This window comes from Staurois parvus, unplaced genomic scaffold (assembly GCF_062004578.1).
Source record: "Staurois parvus isolate SC_StPar_1 unplaced genomic scaffold, SC_StPar_1.0 ptg000147l, whole genome shotgun sequence".
In the NCBI taxonomy this organism is placed as follows: domain Eukaryota; kingdom Metazoa; phylum Chordata; class Amphibia; order Anura; family Ranidae; genus Staurois; species Staurois parvus.
The window spans coordinates 4,313,809-4,329,466 of NW_028317943.1; positions in this window are offsets into that span (position 1 = coordinate 4,313,809).

The window sequence follows — 15,658 nt, forward strand, 5'->3', positions numbered from 1 at the left end:
TCTGATCCTCCCCTTCTTCCACCTTCCCATTTTCATCTTCTGATAGAACAGAGCCTTGGGGACACTGCACATGTTCAGTTTGGTGTTTATTTCTAGAGAGGTTTTTTTTTTTTTTCTTGAGATAGTGTGATCAGCACAGGGCCAATCGGCACTGTCCAGACAGGGGTCCTGTATCCTCCTTGAGCAGAAAGAAAACTCATGCTACAAGCTTTAACCAGTGCTCAGCTGAACACTGATAGAAGTCACAAACCTGCTCTAACTGCTGATGAGAAAAGGTACTTAGCAGCTTATATTTGCTAAAATAATTGCATTTCCATGTAGTGTGTACTGTGGGAGACCAGATATAGTAAATTCAGGGTCCTGGGTTTAGTAAGACTTTAAAGCCCATCTGAAGGCAAAACACAAACTCCGCCCACCAATCCCTTCCACTTCACTCTAACCAATCCTGAATGTGTTTCTTTTTTCCTACCTTTATGAAGAAAAGTACACTCACTGAAGTCCACCATCCAGGTTCCTTGTTGATGCTGTACCTTAGTGTGAGGACTGCATATCCAATACTAAAGATGTGCCTACTATGGCTGGTTTTTGTAACAGTCTTTCTGGATCCTGAAGGGGATCTGCTGCTGGACAGCCAATAGGATTTGTCCACGTCATGCAGGCAGTGACATGGACACACGAAGAAGAACCCCACATTATGTAAATAGAAGAGGAACAAAGACTTGGAACTGGAGTATCACATGGCCATGACATTAGGGTAGTTAAAAAGAGTTTAGGTGTTTTTTTCCTGCAAGTGATCAGTTATAGGGGTAGTGGAAGGGGGTTAATATTTGCCCTGAATTTGGCTTTAATAAGTATTCTCTTTTACAGACCTCTTTGAATTAGATATTTTCATTCCATACCACTGTCTGCATTAGATATTTTATACAGTCAAGAAAAAGCGAATGGTTTTTCTGCCAAGTTGTAGATTTCGGCGGAATGTAAATTATATCAATTACTCTATAGAGATTTGGGCTTTTTAAGATCACATTTTGACTTGAGGAAAAGAGTAAATTTAAATAAGATACATTTGTAACAAGACACTAATTAAATGATTTCCTGCAATGCCACGTTACCTTGGGGGATAGCGTGATGCAAGTATTCTATGCTATTACAACAAACATGAAAAAAATATTTCAAGGATACACACACCTTTGTTGAAGCCACTGTATGCAAAAAAATAACAGGATTCATAGCCAACTTGTTAATATGATAATATTCCTTTTTTATAATCTCTAGTGATTTTTCAGCATTCTGTTGTACTGTCAATTGTTTTCATAAAATGGCACTCCTTATGTCACTTGATGCATGACAGGTGTCCTCACTAGGAAGATAGAAAAGCTGTCTGCATATAGAACTGGACTGGTATCTCTTCCATTAGAGTTTCAGGCTCTTTATCCATTCTTCTGTCATTATTACTACATGATGACAGCACTGAGATCCTGATTAAGATGAAATAGTACCTGTGCACTTACAGACCAGAATCATCCCTGCACATTTAATAGTTTAACCACTTTATCTTAACAAGGATTTATCCCCTTTATGACCAGGACATTTTTTGCTATGTACCACTGTGCTGCTTTAACTGGTGATTTCATAGTCATGCAATGCTGTACCCGAACAACATTTATATAATTTTTTCACACAAATATAGCTTTCTTTTGGTCATATCGCTGCTCACCACTGGGTTTTTATTTTTTTATTATATAACTGAAAAAAGACCAAATATTTTGAAAAAAACAACTATATTTTACTGGGCAAAATATATTCTGCTGCATGTGTTTGATTAATATAAATGTTAATACGTGTACATAGATTGATTTGTACGAAAGATAGAGTTTACAAACAATGCATATATGCTATAATGTTTGTTTTTTTTATACTAGCAATGGCGGTTATCAGCAACTTATAGTGAGACAGTGATAGTGCGGCGGGCAATCTGACACTAATTGACACTAAGTGGGAACTGACTAACTGAAACTGACATCACCAGTGACATTAGTACAGTGATCAGTGATAATACTATACGCTATCACTGTACTAATGACACTGGCTGGAAAGGGGATAACATCCTGGGGTAATCAAGGGGTTAAGCGTGTGCCTAACAAGTGTTAATGTGTGGAATGTGTGCTGCTTTTTACTAAAAGAAACAAAGAGATTGTTCCCTCTGTACAGATACCTTTGCTGTTTGTCAACACAGGACTCTCGGCTGTGATTGGACACAGCCAATGATTCATGGCCGGTACCTGCAGACAAAATTGTTGATTGAACACAGTGGGAGTTAGCAGGTGGGGGCGTGTGCCTGTAGGAGCAGTCCGTATGAAGTACAATGCAACAGGCAGTCCTGAAGAAGTTAAACTAAGTGTTGTTTACCACTGCTCAAGGTATAGAGACGCCCAATCTACAAGCACAACTCCTGTAGGTGCTAACCTAGCTTGTGTGCTGCATAGATGAGAACAAAGGACGTCCGATCAGCTGCACTCCAAACAATCCACTTTATTGAACCAAGATAAAACCAATACAGACAGTGGAAATACAGTGGGGGACTAGCAGGTAAATGCGCTTCATGCTAAAGACAGTGCTTATTCATTCATTCATTCCACTGTCTATATTGGTTTTATCTTGGTTCAATAAAGTGGATTGTTTGGAGTGCAGCAAATCGGATGTCCTTTGTTCTCATCTTAAACTGTTAATGAGGCTGAATTAAGTACATCATTAATTTCCTAGATTGCAAGCTCCAAGGAGCAGGACCCTCAAATCCCTCTTGTATTGAACTGTATTGTTGCTGTATTGTCTCCCGTTATATTGTAAAGCGCTGAGCAAACTGTTGGCGCCATATAAATCCTGTATAATAATAATATAATAATTTTCATGCTATATATCCTGAGGAACTTATCCAATTCTATAGAAATTTGTATATCAAATGTGCTGCCAGGAAGGAAGAATGGATCCCTTAAAAGTCAACTGTGTAAGCCGCATACACCCACAGGTGTTCCCACACCCAATACATAAGTGAAAAAAGATATATAGAGCCTATATACAGTATGAAGTGCTGCACTAACACAAACACCTAACATAAAATAATAAATTAGCATAAAATAAACACCATAAGAATGTTATAAAGTGAGCGCTCTTAACCCCTTGACGCCGACGTAACACAAATATGCGGCCTCACGGACCTGGGCTTTTTTCCGTGGGGCCGCATATTTGCGTACCTGTCTTTGTGTTGGGAGCGCGCCCCTCAGCGCGCTCCCAGCACCGAGACCGCGGTGTCACTGAGAGCACCGGGTCCCGTTCTAACGATCGGGACCCGGGACTCCCGGTTCCGGGTCACATGATCGCTGTGATAGCCTCTGATTGGCTATCACAGTGATCAGTCACTGTGCAGCCCGGCCCCCTTGTTTTTTTTCTCTCTCTCTCTCTATGAATGGGGAAGAGAGATACATTGTATCTCTCGAACTCCTGTCAGAGAGAAGGAAAAAAAAAAGTTTGTAAAAAAAAAAAAAAAAAAAAAAAAGATAAATAAATAAATATTAAAAAAATAAAAGAAAAAATAAAAAAAAAATACCTAGATCAAGGTTTGATCTAGTTCAGTGCCAGGGTTAGTGTTTAGGTCAGGGTCAAGGTCAAAGGTCAGGGTCAAGGTCAAAGGTCAGGGTCAAAAGTCAAGGTCAGGATTTAAAAAAAATTGGTATCAGTGTCAGTTAATCTTAATGTCAGTGTCAGTTAGTGTCAGTGTGTTTTAGGTAAAAAAAAAAAAAAAAAGACAAAAACAAAATGCGCACTATGGTTTCTGGGCTGTACTAAGGGTACAAACAACAAATAACATACACATATATGGTATCGCTGCGATCGTCAAGAGCTGGAGAATTTATTTTGGGTTTCTCTTTGGTGGTAGGTTATGGTCATAACAAGAAACACATAGCTAAATTAAAATAAAAGGATTTTTTTTACTATTTTTGGCCAGTTTTCCTTTGATAATAAAAAAAAAAATCAGGAGATATCCATTACCATTTACCACCAAATGAAAGCCCAATTTGTCCTGAAAAAATCAAGGTATAATCCACCTGGATGTGCAAAGTAGTTGTGATGATATGTACGGTTTTGCTATCACATGTCAACGGTGCAGAATTGTGCTTAGGCATTTAGATTTGTTTTACCCTTAGGCGTGAAGGGGTTAACCAAGCAGCTAGCACTAAAGGTAATCACAGTATACCCATAAAAAGCGGAATAGTAATAACAGAGTGCAGCGCTGCACTCTGTTATTACTATAAAATAAACACCAAGCTGAGCCCTACAAAGATAACCAGGGCAGTGATGAACAGGTGAACCGTAAAGTGACCTAATAATCTAAGACCTAGAGTAGAGAGGAGACGTTGCTGGAGGTGGCAGCAGAGGAAGAGCCTTTTGCGTTTGTTTGAGCCTTTGTGTACCAAAGTGGACCCCCACTCTTAAGACATCCAAGTGAAGGAGGATTTTGATAAAGAGGAAGTTGACCTTTGGGTCAGATTTGGGAGGTAAGCGCACACCCCTGGTGGAGGTGGACACAGCGGTGTTGGAAGTGGATTTTTTTGGAAGATCATTTCATTCATATGGATTGAATTATATTCCTTTGAGACTTTGTTTTTAAACCGTTTACTGACACTTGTTTTATGAATTGCCTAGTTCTTATATGTTAATATGATAATTATTGCTAAATGTCTTTATAATATTTAGAAGAGTCATTGCTTTTTGGGGTATTTATTTACCTTTTTTTTCTTTGCACATTTATTTGATGGAACAATTGGTTTTGTATTTCATCATTATGGTCACATATGTTTTTCGACCACCAATTTTATTTTTTGCTGAAGAGGGCAGCCAGGTGTTTACTAATATATAATTATATATATATATATATATATATATATATATATAAAATGAGCAGGGCATTGTTTCCTCTTGTACCAAATTGTATTGTAACTGTAATGTCTACCTTCATTTTGGAAAGCGCTGAGCAAACTCTTGGCACTATATAAGTCCTGTATAATAAATATATATATATATATATATAGTGTGTATATATATATATATATATATATATATATATATATATATATATACCGTATTTGCCGGCGTATAAGAAGACTTTTTAACCCATGAAAATCTTCTGAAAAGTCGGGGGTCGTCTTATACGCCGGTATACAGCGAGCCGGTGTCAGGGCGGCACTTTACCTGGCTCCGGTCCCGGTCCCACGACGATCTGGTCCAGGAAGTGCGGCTGCTCCTTCTTTCAGTTTGGCCGTTCGATGGTAGTGCGGCCGCTTGGCTCCGACTCCTCACCACCATCACTGGAAAGGCACACAGGTGACCGATCACCGGCGAGGAGGCGGAGCCGAGCGGCCCTGCGAAAATCGAGTGAGGGAGCGGCCAGTAAGTGTGCAGCAGCACCATGCTGTGACACTCTTGGCAATATTCCTCTCCCCCACTGACACTAACAATGGGGCACTGTTCCTCCCCCACTGACACCAACGATGAGACACTGTTCCTCCCCCACTGACACCAACAATGGGGCACTATTCCTCCTCCCCAATGACACCAATGATGGGGCACTATTCCTCCCCCACTCACACCAACGATGAGGCACTATTCCTCCCCCCACTGACACCAACGATGAGGCACTATTCCTCCTCCACACTGACACCAATGATGAGGCACTGTTCCTCCTCCACACTGACACCAACGATGAGGCACTGTTCCTTCCCCACTGACACCAACCATGGGGCATTATTCCTCCTCCCCACTGACACCAACGATGAGGCACTATTCCTCCTCCACACTGACACCAATGATGAGGCACTGTTCCTCCTCCACACTGACACCAACGATGAGGCACTGTTCCTTCCCCACTGACACCAACCATGGGGCATTATTCCTCCTCCCCACTGACACCAACGATGGGGCACTATTCCCCCCCCACCACTGACACCAATGATGGGGCACTATTCTCCCCACTGATACCAATGATGGGGCACTTTTCCCGCCACTGATACCAACGATGGGGCACTATTCCTTCCACTGATACCAATGATGGGGCGCTATTCCTCCCACTGACACCAATGATGGGGCGCAATTCCTGCCACTGATACCAATGATGGGGCGCTATTCCTCCCACTGACACCAATGATGGGGCGCTATTCCTCCCACTGACACCAATGATGGAGCACTATTCCTCCCACTGACACGAATGATGGGACACTATTCCTCCCACTAACACCAATGATGGGGCACAATTCTTCCCACTGACACCAATGATGGGGCACTATTCCTCCCACTGACACTAATGATGGGACACTATTCCTCACACACTGACACTAATGATGGGGCACCATCATTGGTGTCAGTGGGAGGAATAGTGTCCCATCATTGGTATCAGTGGGAGGAATAGTGCCCCATCATTGGTGTCAGTGGATGAAATAGTGCCCCATCATTGGTGTTAGTGGGAGGAATAGTGTCCCATCATTAGTGTCAGTGGGAGGAATAGTGCTCCATCATTGGTGTCAGTGGGAGGAATAGCGCCCCATCATTGGTGTCAGTGGGAGGAATAGCGCCCCATCATTGGTGTCAGTGGGAGGAATAGCGCCCCATCATTGGTATCAGTGGCAGGAATTGCGCCCCATCATTGGTGTCAGTGGGAGGAATAGTGCCCCATCATTGGTGTCAGAGCGAGGAATCATGCCCCATCATTGGTGTCAGTGGGAGGAATAGCACCCCATCATTGGAATACCATACTGAAATAGCATACCATATTGAAATCAAATCTGATGTTTTTTCATTTTTATTTGGTGTGTGTTGGAAGAGGGGTAGTCTTATACGGTGAGTATAGCTCAAACCCTATATTTTAACAGGAAATGTAGGGGGTCGTCTTATACGCCCAGTCGTCTTTTATATACCGGCAAATACGGTATATATATTATTTTTTGAGGTATATATCAGCATTATGGTCACATGTTTTTTATCACTAATTTTATTTTATTTTATTGCTGAAGAGGACAGCTGGGTGTTTATTAATATTAATATTTTTTAATATATTTATCCAATTCTATACACCGACAACAGTCCATCCTTCGATTTGAGTACACATGATGAGCACTGAGAGATATAGGTGGCATCATCTTACTAAAACTAGAACAATTGACAGTGCTACAGAATAACACAGCAATATAGATTACAGAAAAGTGCATGGCATACTAGTAATAAATTCAGTCATTATTAAAACAGAGACTACAATAAAAGGTACCATTTTTTCAGTGTTTAGTATAATATATAATATGCATTAAAACGAACATCTAAAGGGTCTTATCACCTAAAGGTAAGATTGTGCTGTACAGCAAGAATAAACAATGGTCAACCTTTGCCAGTAAAATGATGCTGTCTTGTGCATTTGTACATACATTTTCACATGGATGATCAATGTCATTGATGTCTCATTCAGTGAACAGAATCTATGTAGCAAATTTCCAAACCAATAAATCTGCATAGCTCTCTTGCTCGATCATAAGTTTATTTTATAAAAGATAACACACAGAGTGCAAATAAGCACTTTGTGCAAAACCTGTCAAGGTTCTGATGATGATGCCTGTTTGCCCTTGCATACCTTACATTAAATATAACGACTGTCAAGATAGAGAACAGCGAGGGCTTATTATTTTGGAATTTGCTATCTATGTTTGAACTGGGCAAGGTTGGACAGCTGCAGTTTTAAGGGCTTTGGGCTTGTAGTGCCTGCTCCCTTGTGGCAGCAAAGACTTTACAGTTTGTATACAGTGTCAGAATTTACACGTGTTGTAGATATGATCATTTTATGAAGAAATAAATAAAAAAAGAAAAGTTAAAGAGCTTAATTATTCATTTTCTAATGCAATCAGTTACACATAAATATATAATAGGAAATATATTTGTGAGGGTTCTCATTTAGCCAGGTCTTGGTATATTTAGTAGTAGTTAAAGTGGAACTTTACACATAACTTGATAAAACATAAGTTTTTCCAAGGAACATACATTCCACATTTATATGTATGCTACCAAAATTAGTGTGTGCTGTAAATTGCTTCCAGCAATGTTCCTGTTTCTCCTTGATGGAGCCTGCCATTTTGCTGAAGCGCAGAGCTCCTCAGCAGCAGTAAATCTTCAGGCTGTCAGCAGATTGGCCTCTAGAAATTCAGCACAATTCTGCAAATAGAGAGCAACTGAGCATGTGCAGAGCAGGGTGAGATGATGTATTACTGGATTTTAACTACTTACCTACTGGGCATTTTCATCCCCTTCCTGTCCAGGCCAATCTTCAGCTTTCAGCGCTGTGGCATTTGAATGACAATTGCGCGGTCATGCAACCCTGTAGCTATATGATGACATTTTTACCTTAGTTTTTATTAGTTTCTGTTATAACGTTTTGCAAATAAGTAATTTTTTCTCCTTCAGTGATGTGCGCTTTTGAGGCTGCACTGATGAGGTGGAACTGATGGGCACTGATGAGTAAGCACTGGTTAAGCTGCAGTAATATGTGGCACTGATATGCGGCACTGATAGGTACTGATAGCGGCACTGATGTGCACTGATAGGCATCACTGATGGGCACTTATAGGTGGAAGTGATGAGGATGCACTGATAGGTGGCACTGTGACGATTGTGCGCATAGAGGCATGGACGCTGTACATAACCGCCACCTTGTTAGGTCTCAGCCATGTTCTCTCCTGTCCTCCCTCCTCCCTTTCCCTCAACAGGATCTCTTATCCTAAATAAAACACAGACAGATAAGCCTTAGGGCTGTAAACCACTAATTAGTCTAGTTCCAGGGGGTCTGCTTGAAAACCACTTTCCTCTGCCCGATCGTAAAACAATAACTCAGTCAGTCATGACCTGTTAGGCAATTAGAGCTAGAGCGTGCCATAAAACGTACATTCCACATGAGTCATTTTTCATACAAATTCATAAACTTCAGCAGGAACTGGGCACATTAATATGAAGTGTATATTCGGTTAGATAATTTTAATGAGTCACACAAGACCTTACATCACTATATTAGTACCTACAAGAGAAAATAAAGCAGTCTCTTTTCTCCTGAGTGACAAGGATATGCTATGTTTGGTATCTTTGCATTTGCAATATAATTCTAAATATTAATCTGCCAGTTGCTAGGATGCTACCTGTACCTATTGAAGGTTATTGACCTTAGTATGAAATTGTAAGGGATTTGGTCATAACCTTGGTTACCGCCTAACACCCATCCCCAAACTGGATGATTGGTCATTTGTTCTCAGGAGACACCCCTTTGAGATGATAGAAAAAGATTGACAGCCTGTAGAAAGCAAGCTCTCCTTTTAACATCAATCAGGAACCATCTATGAGACTTGAGAGCCAAGGCAACCTTTTGTTCAGACAATTGGACCTTGCTCAAACCAAGGACTTTTGCAAGTATTCTGCCTTCTGAACACCTTTCTTTTATTTTTCTGTTTTATTGTTCTCTTTATATCTTTGTTACATCTTTTTTCTGTAAATATTTTAATTGCACCACTTTGACCTTATTAGTAATCAATCCTATTATCTGAAAAGGGTTGAACTGGCTCTAAAGCTGTTAATGCAAACTAAAGAATCCCTGTCTCTTGAAGAGTGCTACTGTATACAATAAACCTCTGAATATATCGGTCTGTGGTGATAGAGTGTATTACAGATGCTTATACTAATATCATAGTTTTACTGCTAAGATTTGTGAGTTAACTCCTTCTCTGTAAAAAGGTGGTGGCAGTGTGAAGGGTTAATTGCGTAACTAACCTGACCCAGTAACAATCATTCTCAGGCTGCTGGCACATAGATTGTAGTCCCGTGAGCTGCAAAATCTTTGTGCAGGGCGCAGCTGAGAGTGGCATTGTTACACAAGTAACAGCATGGTGCGAGATCAGCTGGTCCTTCGCTCACGAGTTGGTGAGAAGGGCTGGGGTCGGACTCCACGTTCCGTCACAGGCACTGATGGGCACTGATAGGCAGCACTGACGGACACTTATAGGTAGCACTGATGGGCACTGATTGGCACTTATAGGGCTACACTGATCATCAGGGCACTGATGATCAGTGTCGATGTTCCTGTGAGAACCGCCAGTTACCAGCTCTCTAAAGGGCTGCTGTGATTGGCTCTTTACCTGTCTCTGTGATCAGCTGTGTTCGAAGGACACAGAAATCAGAAAGCACTCCCGATATGTGCCCTGGGGGTGTGCAGGGAGGTGGGGTTCTGGGAGGAAGTCAATAGACGCCCTCCCAGAACCAGCATGCCTCACTGTAGCCATCTTTCGACTATAGCTTTATCGGAAAGTAGTTAAACAGTATAGGCACCTATTTTTTAATGTTTTACATACCTATACCTGCAAAAGGGGCCAGCCTAAAGTAATCTAGCAGGGCTTAATTAAGGTATGTGAACCCACGCCTTATAAAACAACCCAGTTTAAAATAGAAGTGCAGGCCAAAACATTTGTGTGTATATAAATAAAAAAAAGTTAGACAAACTTTTTTTTTTCTCCTTATGTGATCACATGACCTCTGTTGCTAGCTCTATAGGGGGCTTAAAAAGCTGAGGGTGAAGACTGCAGGTGGATGTGTCCGCAGAAGTCAGAGAAACAGCAGGGCACTGATCTTCCCAGTAATTAGCTGTTCAGTAGTTTGTGTCTGGCCAGCACAGCCAGAAAACTGACAACACTGGGATGGATGTGTTTCCTTGCCTAGTGTGGTCAGCTTGACATAGGAAAGCAGAGGGAGCAGCAGGAATTTCACACAAAGGAAGCAATGTAAAGAGAACAGGATACTTTTTAACACAGTAACACAGACACATGTCAGGAATATGAAATATTGCAGTAACATACATGTTAATCTCATGAAAATATACTGTTTCGGTAATTTTGAAGAAGTTCTGTAGCTTATCCAAGCCACTTATTTGGTTCTATAATGTGTCATGTAAATACACAGGCATTTATATCCAAACAGGTAGCACCAACACCTTGATCCAATGACCATTGAAAGGCAGATGTTCATTGTCTAAGAACAGGATGGGAGTTGTAAAAATTATGGAACCACCCTTTTCAACTTGCATAATCCCATTCTTGCTGTCAAGTAGGCTTTTATAGGTCAATTTAAAAGGCTGAAGGTGTGAAGATGTTGAAATGGCATGATGGAAGACAAATAATGTTGAAGCCGCACACCCCTGTTCATTGATGGTGGTTCCAGTTCTATGTCAAACTATTTCACACCTCTTGCAAACCATTTGTCTTCCCTGTCCAAAATGTGAACCTCACTTCAAATGCATATTCCTATTTCTTAAAGTGTAGGAAAGCTGATGAGTAGATTTTCCCGCCTATGTTGGGCCATTAATTTGTTGAGAGGTAGCTTTGTCTCCCCAATGTACAGGTCTTTACATTTCTCACTATGCTGCACTGCATATACCAAGTTACTTTGCTTGTGTTTGGGTGTTAGTCTTTTTTGATGTACAAGTTTCTGTCTCAATATATACTGCTGGGCTTGAAAGACATAGGTTTGCAATGTTTGTTAATGATCCTTGTGAGTTTTTCTGACCCTCCAGCTCTGTGTGTTCTGCTTCTCCCCTCTGTTTGATGGGTCTGTATTTCTGCTTGACCTTGTGGATGTTTAAAAGCAATTCTAAAGATTCTTTGTTATTTAAAAAAAAAAATGTCTATACTTTCCTGCTGTGTGCAGTGGTCTTGCACAGAGCAGCCTGGATCCTCCTTTTCTCAGGTCCCACGCAGCCTATCCTGGCTGTTCCTGTCTGTCGGATGCCCCCACAGCAAGCAGCTGGCTATGGGGGCACCCGCCGCTCCATGTGTGTTCATTCGCACACGGAACAGTGGATTGGCCCTGCCCCCTCTCCTCATTGGCCGACTGGCTGTGATTGACAGCAGCGGGAGCCAATGGCTCCTACTTGCTGTCTCAGCCAATGAGGAGGCAGAGACCAGGGACAGCTGAGTCTGTCATTCACATCGTTCAGGTAAGTATTGAAGGGGCTGGGGGCACTGCTGCACACAGAAGGTTTTTGACCTTCATGCATAGAATGCATGAAAGTAAAAAACCTTCAGCCTTTACAATAACTTTAACAGAAACCCAGTCTAGAAAACGTGATGTAGGAAAGGACACCGCTCTAACCGCATGTGGAATCTTGTATGAGGATGGCTTCAGCCGTGCCCTCTGATGTGTTTCGCCCCACCCACTGGGGCTTTCTCACATCAGGCTTGCTAGACTGGATACTATTGTGGACACCGCTCCCCCTTCATACCAGTGAGGTGATCATTCAGCTCCAGCTTGGAGTGGCGCCATCACGCTACAAATATCGGTTAACAGAAACCCAGTCTGGATAGCAGCAAACTTTCAAGGCACGCCTGAAAATTCTGTTCTCTTTGTCTTTAGACTCTGTTTTATTGTTACCATCTCAGCCTGATGTTGCAGTTGTTTTAGTTGTAGTTCTGGTGCAGTTGTTATTGAGTTCATAACCCCCTGATGAAATGGCTTGGATAAGCTTCAGAATTACAGAAACCGTCTGTACATTGTAGGAAAGAAAAATGTACGCAATACCTTTTTGGCAGATAACTGAATATAATTTGGGGTGCTGGCTTTCTAAAGTGCTCAGTTTTCTTCTTCAGGTATGGTTTATGGAAAACAAAAAAAGTGCTTTTGAAATCATGCACTTCAAAATATATTCAATTAGCCAATGACAAGTATTGTTTACATTTTTACTTTCCTACTGCTGTCTATGGCTAACATGGTGCAACACTTTACCACTATATAAATATAAATGAATTCATTTATAAAGTGGCAGAGGTTGTTGACTTTGCAAAGTTATTGTTAACGACTCAAGCTATAGGAGATTTTACCCCCTTCACGACCAGGGCATTTTTTTTGCTATTCGTCACTGTGCTACTTTAACTGGCAGTTGCATGATCTTGCAAAACTGTACCAAAATGAAATGTATATTTTTTTTCACACAAATAGAGCTTTCTTTTGGTGGTATTTGATCACCACTGGCTTTTTATTATACAGGCAAAAAGCAGACCAAAATGTTTGAAAAAAACCCACAATATTTTTTACTTTCTGCTATAAAACATATCTAATAATAATAATAATAAAAATCTAATTTCTTCAAAAATTTAGGCCAAAATATATTCTGCTACATGTCTTTGGTAAAAAGAGAATCCCAGTATAAGTGTATATTGATTGATTTGTGTGAAAGTTACAGTATAGTTTTTACAATCTATTGTATGTATTCTGGAATTTTTTCTTTATACTACTAATGGTGGTGATCAGCGACTTTTAGTGGGACAGTGATAGTGCGGAAGGGGCGGCGGGCTCACGTGCCCCCAACCTGGCAATGCTGATCATGTACATATACGTGATACAGCACAGCAGGGCTGCCCTGCCACCTTATAAAGGCAGTGGTGTCCTCACTTTAAAGCTTTTATATATATATGATTTTGTATTTCCAGGTAGGGGGCGCGTGCGCCCTACCCACGCCGCCATTGGCGGCTACAGCTGTCGATCACCGGGTCCTGACCGGATATTCCCTGCTGGCACCTGGTGATCGCCAAGGAACAGTGAGAGAGGAGAGGACTGTATGTAAACAATATAGATCTCTCCCCTGTCCGCTCCAGCATGCTGCTTTTGTATGACTCTGCATAGCAGTGCCATACAAAGCAGTGTGCTTACACAGTAAAACAGCACACAGTTAACCCTTTGATCACCCCAGATGTTAACCCCTTCCTGCCCAGTGTCATGAGTACAGCGTTAGTGCTTTTTATTTGCACTGATCACTGTATTAGCTTCAGTAGAGATGTCAGTAACAGTTAGTTCCACCCCAGTGTCAGAATACCCGCCGCAGTCCCGCTATAAGTTGCTGATTGCCGCCATTACTAGTATAAAAAAAAAATTCCAGTATATATATCGCCTTTTGTAGATGCTATAACTTTCATGTAACCAATTAATTCACACGTATTGGGATTTTTTTAGCAAAGCCATGTAGCAGAATACATTTTGGCCTACATTTATGACAAAATTTTTTTAAATTGTTTTACTGGACATGTTTTATAGCAAAAAGTAACAAATATTGGGTTTTTTTTTTTTCAAAGTTGTCGGTCTTTTTTGTTTATAGCACATAAAATAAAAAACGCAGAGGCGATCAAATACTACCGAAAGAAAGCTCCATTTGTGGTAAAAAAATTAATTTGGGCGCAGCATTGCATGACCGCGCAATTGTCAGTTAAAGTATCGCAGCACCGTAATGCAAAAAATGGCCTGGTCAGGAAGGGGGGTAAATCCCCTGGAGGGAAAGTGGTTAAAAAAGCATGGGGGTTGGCAATGAAGTTCTTCTTTTAGCTGATATTACTATGTTTCTCTGAGAATTCTTTCTATATGGCAATCCCTTTAATGTTAGAATTCTGCAGAATATTTTCTTTCATGTTCAGGTAATGACGTTTGAAAAACATATTATAACGTTAGTCTCCAAACAGTAATACAATATTTATTATGAAAAATAGATGGTAGTTTTAAATTACTTTGTTGTCATTTTTTTAACAACCTATTTTTAAGCAACATATTTTTTGCAACAACATTTTCACCCAAAAATAAATACAAGCAAGTTTATAATGATTTTAAAATGTAATTTTAATCTTTATGCTCCCCAGCTCCTCTAAGCTATAAGTTCTGCTCTTGGAAATTGGCATTTATATTAAGGAAACTTACTTGAGCTTTAATTCCTGTGTGAGTATTTACCCACCAGGAATAGTCATTTGTTCCTCGGGCCTTTAGTAAATCTGCATATTTTGCCCTACAGCATGGCTTGTGATCGATGGCCCGGCATACAGACATATGCCTTTTAGTAAATCAGGGCCAAAGTATCATAAGGTCTAATTCATACCATAAAAGATTTATGCTTTATTACAGATTAATGCTGTGTTGTGCAGAATATTCACATAAGATTTATTAGTACTGCATCCATATTCTCTGGCAAACTGCATGTCTTTCTCTTGTCTGTTTTACTTTGTGATTAGTTTGAGAGGGCATAATTGGTACTGAGCTTAAGTTAATATGAAAGATAAGAAAAGGATATGTCCTATCAATTACTTCATTCTTTTTTAGTTTTAAACAAGATCCCTAATGTCTAAACTCCTGACTCAATGAAAACATATTACTTGTAGTAATAGATTACAGTTATAAAATGAATGCATGTATTATTTTGATAATCAGCCGGTGTGCTGAGAAATCACAGAAACTTTGTTCAGAGTAGTTTTTCTGCAGTATCAGAGGGACCAATATGCTTTGTTTCTCTTGCACATTGCAAGTCTAGTTCCCAACATGCCCCCTTTAGTAACATATAAACATATATCAGAAGTATTCCAAGACCCCAGCCATCTGTCTTTTTTGTATGACTCACTAGTAGGGATGAACCAAAGGACTATTGGCCCCCTGTTTGGCAGAGCTGAACAATATATATAAGCTGTATTTCTACTGTACATGTATAGCAGTATACCACAACCCATGGTAATGCACAATTGTACATTGTACCTTCACAATGCATCTTGCCAATGGACATATGTTGTAC